The sequence below is a fragment of the Myodes glareolus genome, chromosome 5, assembly GCF_982192425.1.
Source record: "Myodes glareolus chromosome 5, mMyoGla1.1, whole genome shotgun sequence".
NCBI lineage: Eukaryota > Metazoa > Chordata > Mammalia > Rodentia > Cricetidae > Myodes > Myodes glareolus.
In genome coordinates, this window is record NC_142030.1 from 47,591,071 (window position 1) to 47,600,962 (window position 9,892).

At 40.7% G+C, this 9,892-nt stretch overlaps 1 long non-coding RNA gene across 2 annotated transcripts; it reads left to right on the plus strand.

Moving 5' to 3' along the window:
- The first annotated feature begins 1,410 nt into the window (after positions 1–1,410).
- Positions 1,411–9,672, plus strand: LOC125391883 (uncharacterized). 2 transcript variants are annotated; one of them, XR_015737881.1, is made up of 4 exons: positions 1,411–1,606; positions 2,241–2,468; positions 5,277–5,631; positions 6,401–9,672. It is a non-coding gene; the product is annotated as an uncharacterized LOC125391883 (long non-coding RNA). The 2 variants fall into 2 exon arrangements; XR_015737880.1 differs by having other exon boundaries at positions 5,277–9,672.
- The last annotated feature ends 220 nt before the right edge of the window (positions 9,673–9,892 follow it).

Sequence of the window (9,892 nt, forward strand, 5' to 3'; positions counted from 1 at the left end):
CAGAGCCACTTCCGCTTGCTGCGCTGACCTCATTCTTTTTTTCCTGGAAAGACTGGCTTGTTATTTTTAGTTACTTCTAAAATAACTTCATAATTAAGGAAAAAGTAAATTAAAAAAAAATCTATGCAAGAGACTCAGCCAATTTTTTCATGTGTATATAACCCACATAACTGCACTCAAAATCATTATAAAATGTTTAGCAGGCCACCTAAGGTTATTGCTCCATTTCTAAACCAAAAATGATTCTGACTTTCAGTATGTCTTCATGTTTAATACAAACAAAATTGCTAGTGATGTTTTTATGACTGATCTCTTTCACTCAGACTTACATCTCTGACGTGATTTTTGTATAGTTTGGTCCTTTATATTAATTGCTGTGCAGTATGCCAAAATCCTGTTTTGATGGGCAGCTAGGTTGTTTCCTGTTCTTGATTGTTATGAACTCCCATACAACACCGTGTTGACTTCCTCATATACGCAAGTACTCATTTCCATTGGGCAATCCAGGTGCAGAGGTTGGGGATGTGGGTGGGGCACTCTGAGCATGATTCTATTTAGCTTTAGAACACACTGTCAGCTCTCCAGTGGCTGCACCAGTTTCTACTGCGCGTCCAAAGCCTGGCTTTTTGAGTAGGAAAACAAGCATTGTGTTTCTCAAGTGAGCCCTTCTGAGCTCTAGCTACTTGTGGACGGACGTTCACAGCTGTGGGGCAGAGCATCCGGGCTCTGGACGGGGTGATTCTCATTATCTACATCCTTTTCAAACTCAGCAGCATGGATTCCCACCTAGAAATATGGCTGTTTGGGAAAGAGGTTCAGTTGCTCCAGACCTAGCAGCATGATAATAAACATCTGAGTTGCTGGGGAACCTTTCCTTTATACCGAAAATTAATTATGCTCACCAGCTCATCTTAGAGTTTCTCTGATACGAGGAGAGATGCTGCTTTAACCTTCATTTTCAGTTCATGCTGAAGCATATGCACGTGTGTATGGACTCATTGTCAAAATGTCAGAAAACATAGGCAATCATATGGAAGAAGACTTTAACTTGCAGTCTGGATGCGAGATGGCCAGTTACAGGTTTACACACGAAGGAGTGTTCCTATTTGAAAATAATTTCCTTCCAAAGTTTTCCATGACTTGATTTTTGCTCTTCTGTGCTCTTTGTCTTCCTTCACCCCTGACTCGTTGTCAGACACCTTTCCAGATCAGGATTACGTACCATTGTGTTCAATGTGCACTAGCAGTTGGTCTCATTGTGCATACACGAATCAGTGATTCTTCTTTTGATACATTTTTATTTTTTAGTGTTGTGTTACTCTTTTCGCTCCAAGCAAGAAGAAACTTCCTTAAATCTATATCATGTGAATATGTGCGGGTATTTCCTCTAGGACAAACTAGAGAAGCTGAATCTCCGAGGGAAAGGAGGCTTATCTTTCAGTATCATCGGATATTAACAAAATGCCTCCCCACAAGCTGGGCCAATCTATTTCATACCAGTAGAAGAGCATGTGTAGCTCCACCCTCCCCACAGCTCCTGCAGCCCATTGTCCAAGCGGGCACCCAATGACCACTTGTGGGTATCATCTGGTTCGGCTGCTCTTGGGTAAGGCCTTTCTACAGTTTAGCTGAGTGCTAGCAGCTGCTAAGTATCACGTGCTCTCCCTGTTAGCCAGCATGTCTTCTGCCATCTAGAAGATTTATTTGTACAAAATCAATTACCATTCCATCTGCTCTAGTTTTTAAAAATATTTCCCCTACAGGGTTAGCAAATCAGTTTAGCCAAGACTTATATTATTTAGGAGAAGATTAGTGCTTTTTTTTATAATCCTCACAATTATTGGTAAATTCGGTTTTCCATATTTTGAATCAACGTTGCTAAATTATTTACTGCATTATATCATGCATTATGTTATATGCTGATTATTAAAATTCTATTGATTACTAGAATATATAAAGTCTGTTTAGTCAGTGTTGTGATAATGAATGTTGTTACTCTTGTTTATTTAGCCAGATAATCAAATAATATGCAAATAATTATAATAATACCTTACTTTAAATATTTGTAACTTTCCTTTACCTTACCTAAGAGACATTTCTTAGATAATGGTAAATATTGATAGCGAAAAAGGACACTTTTATCTATTCCCAATGTATTTCAGTATTAATTTTAATGAAAGAATTAGGTTTGAATTGATATCTTTAAGAGTAATATTGAGGAAATACCTTTTCTCTTCCAGCATTTCTGTAAAGACTTTTGCCAGGCATAAGTAATTATTTTAAATTATGTGTTCGAAGCCGTATTAGCGTGCCTTCTGACGATGCTTTGAGTGAAAGGAAGACTAAATCTCTGAAAATGCAGCTCCTATCACTGATGACATCGCTTGCTGAAGTCTGAAGGTTGTCCCGGATCCTTTAATAGGAAACAGCATTTTAATATCACCTTACTAGAAGAGCATCCATGGCAGGTACCAGGTCGCACGTGGGATCCCTTCATTCCTAACTCAGGCTGGGAACTCTTTGGACTGCATTACAGAAGAGCTGGGTTTCTTCAGACTTTCCAGCAGTCTCCTGGCCTTGTTTAGGATCAGAGAAAGGGCTGCATATAGTCCCATTCCTCCCACATCAGTGGGTACCATCGAGTCTATTCTTTCTGTGTTATTCACATTGTCTTGGGAAGCAATTCATCTTAAGGATGTTGACATTATCTTAATCTCTGGTGACTATACCTGAGTCCACAACTTATTATTTTTAAGGTTTTTGTTTGGTATGGTTTGTGTAATATTTGCTTTTAAAATCTGAAGCAAGGACTAAATTTCCCTTTTGTCATATAATTGGTAATGTCTTAAGAAGGTATGTGTACTCTGAGAGGGACTCCTGATGGCCGAAGAATATCTGCTTTACAAAGAGTAGAAAGTTCACTGTGCTCTGTGAACCCAGTGCCCTGGGACTCTAATCCCCAGCAGACGACTTGAGAAGAAAGTTGATCATGGGGAGACTCGTGTTCTGAGTCTGCCTCAGGACTGTGAACAGTGGCTGGGATGTAGCAGGTTTCCATAATAACTGGTTAAATTGAGCTATCTCCTGGAAAACACATCCCACCTCTAAGATATACAATACTCTATTAAAATAGCAATTGAAATAATGAAAAGAAAGTATTTTCCAAGAATGGAGGCCATCAGAGAAGTATCTGGGTCAGCTGGGATCACCCGAGAAGCACTTGAGGGCCATCTTGCTCCGCTATGGAAGCATTGTTCCAGCCGCATTGCTGAGGACAAACTGAATGACTCTAACGTGAGGTCAATGAACTTAGTTGCCTTCCCTTTGGTTTCCTAGTGGGAAACTGAAATAGTGTAACCATGAACACAGTTGAATGCTTCTTCATATCCTTGCTTAATTCATGAATTTTTATTTGTTGCTTGTTTTTCCCAAGGCCCTACGTGTAGTAAGTGCTTGTATGGGTAATTTTTACATTTTGTTTATGTTTTTATTTTTTTAAGTTAAGACAAAGATCTTACTTCAGCGAATACACTGCGTTCCGCTAGGCAGTAACATTATTCACTTGGAGAGATTTCAGAAGAGTCTTTGCTTCTTTTCGTGTGGTGCTAGAGATCAAACCCAGCGCCTTGCTCGTGAAACGTGGCAAGCCATACTACCGCACAGCCCACTTCCACGTGTCCGCTGGTAGTGGCAGGTTGCGCTGCTTGTCTTTGTGCTTCTTTTTCTTCTGTGCTGCACCATCTTCACACTGAGGGTTGTACTTCTAAGAGCAACACCCAGCAACTTTATTGCATGACTCCTAATATTTTATTCGTGGTCAGTGTTGTCTTTCCCAGTCTTCTACACTGAATGACAAAGAACCAGCCCCAGAGCTGAGACCTCAAACATTCCCTGAAAATTCCAGGGAGGTGTATGTCACCACGCTGAAGAAAGGCAGGACTACTAGAGCCTTGTGCATGGTATTGGTTTATGAAGGATAATAGTTCTCACTTTAGCTTTTCAATATGGAAGCTTCGCTGTGCAGCCTTTCTGAACTTGTTTCAGACTGAGCACCGTCTGAAGACTTCCTTCAGACACCCTGTCGCCCCCTCTCCTGTGAAGAGTGTCTGCTGGGAAGGCACTTCAGTAGGGAAGCGAGTTTTCCATCTCATTGCCTGCTAAATGGAAGCTATTTAATAAAGAGCACACACGCCACCCACGGTGTGCACAAGCACTCTGACATTTGGCAGGAGGCAATCTTGAGGTTTTCAGATACCAATAGTCTAAGTTAACTTTGGAAAGACCTGGGGTGATGATTATGTGCTCATCAGAGTAGATTGGAGTGGACATTTCAGAAAGGGAGAAGGCAAGTGGCCATGTTCTCACAGTAGCAGCAACATCAATAGCACACGCCCACCACAGGCCACCAAAGGGCACTATGCCTATGGGATCTCATCTCATTCACATTCGGCTCGGTGGGACATAGCACTCAGAGATGCAGAGACAGGAGGACCACAAGGTGGAGACTAGCCTGGGCTACAGATCTAATACTGTCCAGAGGAAGTAAGGAGAGAACAGGGCAAGATGGAGAAGGAAGGGGGGATAATCTTATCTAAAAATAGTGCTGCGTGTTTATAAATCGAGATAGATGTGTTTCTGTCATTCATAGGATATGCTGTCTGATGTGTTGAGACTGATCATGCCTGACATTGCTTGTTTGTTATTTTCAAATACCATGTACTTGGGTCCTCAAGTTTCTGTCTTATACCATCACATTCCTGTCTTTCTTTTAGAGACTTTGTTCATCAGGTTGTACTGTTCATAGTACCTCAGTGAGAGAGAGATGCCAGGTTACCCAGGAAAGATTTCAGTAGGTGACAGGTAACGAAAAGCCAAAACATGGTGACTGATGTCAGTTATTGGCTTCAAGGCAGCAAATGTGAGATCACATAACTTCAGTTGGAAATATGACTATGTTGTCAGTGATGGTGCACACCGTTAATCCCAGCACTAGGGAGGCAGAGGCAGGCAGATCTCTGTGAGTTCGAGGCCAGCCTGGAACTACAAGAGCTAGTTCCAGGATAGGCCCCAAAGCTACAGAGAAACCCTGTCTTGAAAAACCACACATACAAAAAGAAAATATGACTGTGTCATGACATCTTTTCTGTTATTTTCTTCCCCTAATTTTGAAAGAGGTTGGAAAGTGTGAAGTCAACAAAAAAGTTACACACAGAGATATATAGTAACTTGTGAGTTTCAGGTGCCAAACTAACAAATCTTTCTTTGCTACTATTCAGACGTAACCTAAGACAACCCGTTCCATGAAGTTCTCTGAACACTGGATTGGTAGAAGAAAGGAAAGCTGTTCGTCATGGTGAAGATGTTAGGACATCTACAGTGTCCTAACATTTTACAGTGCAGGATGGACTACAGAGTGCAGGTTCTACGGAGTGCAGGTTCTTGGCCTCTGAAGCACACTGCATCTGTGGAGGTTCTGCTCATACCATTTCGCAGCTGTGTCATTTCGAGCACCCTGCTGTCACTCTTTGTACTTCCGCTCCAGCCTCTATAAAGTGGCCCATCCTGCAGTGCTACGTGCTGACACTGGACACAAGAGGGGGATGCCCAAGCTGATGCATGAGTGTTTATTAGGTATTGTTTTCTCTCATGGTTTCTAATTACTAAGAGCAAACCAATTGTCAACAGAACGTTCTAGGCTTTGCCAGTCACCCAAAGTCTTCTAACAGCAACAGGTCCAAGGAGGGCCCAGTGTTTAATCACTGTTGAAAGTAAAATGACTTTTCTTGTTCAATGACTTGGCAGCACAATAGCTAATTATTTATATAAATGGCTCTTTGACAAAGGCAACAAAGTTTTAAAAAGATATATTTCACAAATAAATGATAACTCAGCGTTGTTAAAAAGACATCGGCGAATTTTAGGAAATGATACAACGTGGAAAGGAATGTTTCCCCATTAACTTCAGATCCCTGGTCTAAAACGTTTCCTGCCCTCAAGATCTCTCTTCATTTACAGTTTGTTTTTTCCTGATAATTACTTCTCTTCTCTAATAGAAGCTCTGAATCAATCTAAGGCTATTTTCCTCTTTGGTATTCACCACTCTGACTGACACACACACACACACACACACACACACACACACACACACACCCCTTTGCTAAATGTCAGAATGTCAGAGCTGGTGAGCCATGCAAGCAATTTAGTTGTTTAGAACAGAGGCAAAGGTATTGAAGAACTAGAGTTCGTCCTTGTCAGGAGTCCTGGTCCTGCCTGTCATGTCAGCCATCACTAAGTGAAGTCAAAACTGCGGATGTTGTGCAGAATTGATGGTAAGCAGTACTTATGCATGGCGGTGAGCTGATGAAAATAATTGGAAGCTGTTGGGTCTGCTTTCTTGTAGGTGACGTCAAGTGAATCCACAGGAGCCCAAATAAAAGGGTAACAAAGATTTATTAGGGAACAATTATGAATAACAGCAAGGTAGAGAGCTGCCGTGGTCTTCCATTCTGTCCTGGAGTCACTGGATGCAATGATTCCATCTCTGATCACCAAACAAGAGAGCAAGCGAGCCCCCTCCTCTTTGTTGTAAGAGATCACATCTGCACACAGAAGCCATGCCTTGTGGTTGGCAATCCCAAAACTATTGGCAGAATGATTTCCCACATCACTCTCTGATGAGGATGTCCCGAAGACAGCCAGCCTAGGTGCACTGAAGAAAAAGATTGTGGATCTTCACTGACTGTCTTACAGCACAAGCTCTAGTGTTTATGGGGTGGTCAGAGTGCCCATCCAACTTGATTTTAGAAGGAATATTTTAAATTCATACCATCAGAGGTTGGGTAACTTGTCTTTGGATCACCGTAGTTCCTAGCATGGAAAAATACCATATACATATATGTATGAGCCCTTGTGTGGTGAATTCAAGGAACACATGGGTCCTTGACTGACACCAAAATCAAAGAAAGGACAATATTTACTTTGTTTTCTGATATCTGAATCCCTTTAAAAGTAGGGGTCATTTATGTGAGGATTTGGGAAGAGACCCAGTCTCACTACAAACAGACGCATTCTCATTCCTCTCTGTTATGATTAATATTCCAGCTTCACATGAAACATCTGATTACTTTCCTCTACAGAAAAGAAACACAGGGTGCTTCTAGGACGTGAGAAAAAACAGGATCTTACAAAAAGGAAAATCAAAACAATTTGTCTGCGGCCATAGTTAGTTCATATTTCTTTTCCTATACTTTTTGTTTCTGTTTTATTTTTCACAGAGTTGAGTTCATCCTAACAGACTCTAATTTACTATATACTAATCTGAGTATATTATCACTTAGCTCTTTAACATATACTTTTACAAATCTCATAGCATGTATTATACATATTTTAAGTGGTATATAGCATACGGCACACAGAGTTAATCAGTTGTTTACATTTTAAGTATTAGATGATTCGCTCCTCTTCCGTCTCCTTCTGTTTTGCCTTTGAGGATGTGTTGAAATAGATGTCTGCGTGCATATGCTTTCTTCTGATTCTTGACTGTCTTCCTTTTAGACGGCTTTGGAAAGTGTCTGCTTCTGCAGAGAACACGGGCTTCTGTCTGGGACCGCGTGTGACTGTTTACCCTCTGGTTTTGCGGCCGGGCTGATACTTCAAAATTTAAAACGAAAAAAATCAGCTCTTGAATAAATGTAATGGGAATGATATCATCAGATCCTCTTGGTTTTTATAGCAGGAATGATAGTAAAGCTCTAAGAGCAAGGAGGCACATTAGGACAAACCACGGGAACTGGGTTTTAGGGCTAGTGTGAGGATGCGTGACAGGAGCCCTTCAGTGAGAATCAAGAGGCTGTATCCCTGGGAAGGAACAAGAATATGGACGGGCATTGTCATGTAGCTAGAAAACATTAGAACTAAAACTGCGGCTGCAGAGATGGCTCAGCAGTTACAAGCACTTGCTGCTCTTGCAGAGGATCCAAGTTCTGTTCCCAGAATCCACGTGAGGAGTCTCACAACCATCTGTAACACCAGCTCCCAGGATCCAAGACCCTCTTTTGGTCTCCACAAGTGTCTGCCCAAACATGGAGCTTACAGACAAGAAGATAAATCTTAAAAAAGAATTATGGGAGGCAACATCAGTGGTTGGTCACTCGTGTCCCAAACCCCCTTATCTCATTTGCCTCTTAGAGAATAAAATGGAAATTTCCTAAAATTCTAGAGGAATTAGATTTAGAAAATCTGATTTCAAAGATCCCCTCAATGTTCTTTTTTGTGGTGTTGCTCCACCACAATTATCAGGATCACCGTCTGATTTTTGTAATAAATACTTTTACTAATTTTTTTGTCAATTTCATATACTGTATTTTGATCAGATCCTCCCCAGCTCTTCCTGTTTCCTCCTTCAAGCTTCACCACTTCCTCTGCACCCCCACAACATCCTATCTCTTCTCTTCTTTAAAAATAGCAACCCATGCACTCAAATTTGTGCCATCCATACACTCTGGGGTGGGTGACCACTCACTGGAGGGTGGTTGACTTACCAAGAGCCACGCCCTTAGAAAATGGATGCTCTTTTCCCCATAAGCCACCAGCTGCCCTTAACTCCTCAGTTACGGGAGGTGGGGGGCGGATGGCCTCATGAATTCCTTCCCACTGCATGCTAGGATTTCAAAAGGGTAGCTCTTGTAAATAAACACACATGCTGTGAGTTCCTAGTGCAGTGGTCCTGTCGTGTCTGAAGGACTGACACCTGGCTCTGAGCTGCACTTTTTGGCACCGAAATCATGTGCTCTCTGACTTTTGACATTCTTCCCCAGGTCCCCATTCCACCTGAGTGGTAGCTCAGGTCCTCCACTCTTCCACAGTGCAAGTAGCACATTTCTTAGGAGTCCTCCAAGACCTTTCTCCATTCTTCCAGGATCCGCTACCTGACTAGTAAACACCCAGATGCCAAACACCTGACAATGATTTTGCCCACTCTGAACTTTCTACGCAGTACACTCCGTCTACCTCTGTTTTTGAACCTCTGTCTTTATTTATGTGTTTGCTTGTAAGAGGAGTCCATCCATTCCATTTGCTGCTTCTATGGTCCCTGATAGTGACAAATTACAGATTTATACATTTGTTATAAATATGTATATATAAATTATGTATACATTTTGTTAGTAAAAGTAATTGAGAGCATCCGTTTAGTCCTACAAACTTTGGAATAACCCAAAAAATAATACTGTCACAATTATTGTTTATATCATTTGGTGAAGACACATACATTCTATGCATGTTTATCAGGGTTTTATCTCTGAAATAAGATTGCTTGATTGTATGACTTATAAAAATTTAGCTTAATATCTACCAACAAAATGTCCAAAAGGCTGTTCAAATTATAATACCAAAAGTAATGGAAATCCAAGCTCTCTGCTCTGCTTCCAGCAGCAGTTGCTACTTTCCTTTTTGTGTGTGTTCTGAGACTGTGATTTAATTTTTATTTTCCTAATAGTCAGTGAAAGGATTCACTATAATACATATGTCTGTTGGCTACGTGGAGAGTCTGTCATAATAAGACTGTTGAACTCTCTTGTTTGTTTTCATTAGGTTTCTGTCTTTGCTTAATTGATTTGTAGAAACTTATAACTGTGTTAGCATCAAGTCTTCTATTAGATGTGTGTCTTAAAAGTTTCTTTCTGGACTCGATCTTTCTCTTTTATAACAAAAAAAGATTACTGTGATGAATAAAGTTAATAATTTTAATATGAAACAGTATATCAGTCGACCTTCATAGTTGATATCCTTTTTGTCCCTTAAGAAAACTTGTTTATGTCAAGATATTCATATTCTAAATGTCTCATTGTTTTATTTTTCTGTTTTAACTCATCAATTCTTCTGAATTGATATA